Genomic DNA, 564 nt, shown 5'->3' with positions numbered 1-564 from the left:
CACATACTCTATATTTTCCTTGTTAATTTCAGTTATACTCTGTCCTCCTCCCTCACCTCTGCTAGAATACAACCTCATGAGGTCAGCAAGTTTTGACTAATTTATTCACAGCTGTATCTCCAGCGCTTAGAAAACAGGTGCTCAGTAAATATTTCTGGAATAAAGGATTGGCTAAGGCAGAGGCCTGAGGGTGAATGGTTACGTGGTTGGACTTGGGAGTCCACGTGGTCATCCATGGTTCAAGTCCCAGATCCGATGGCTTGAAATACTCTGGGTACATGTGAATGCATGCCCAAAATCCCTAGAGAAGGATGGAGGAGAAGGGATTGCTGTGTGGCTATCCTCCCTGGGGGTTAATTGCTCGCTTTCTGTCTCTCAGGTAAACACACATGCCCTATAGCAAAAACCTCTCTCTATAAAAAAGTAAAGAAGCTTCCTTTTGTGTTCAGTAAGCTGTAAGTTATTTAGAATGGCAGGTTCGTAAGAGAGGAGGTTTAAAAGGCAACACTGAGGTTGCAGATTAAGAATCAGATGAATGGGGGAGCCGGCCGGGCACCAAGGCTG

Source organism: Tupaia chinensis, unplaced genomic scaffold, assembly GCF_000334495.1.
Source record: "Tupaia chinensis unplaced genomic scaffold, TupChi_1.0 Scaffold138812_1, whole genome shotgun sequence".
Classification (NCBI taxonomy): Eukaryota; Metazoa; Chordata; class Mammalia; order Scandentia; family Tupaiidae; genus Tupaia; species Tupaia belangeri.
This window is presented reverse-complemented; position numbering follows the sequence as displayed.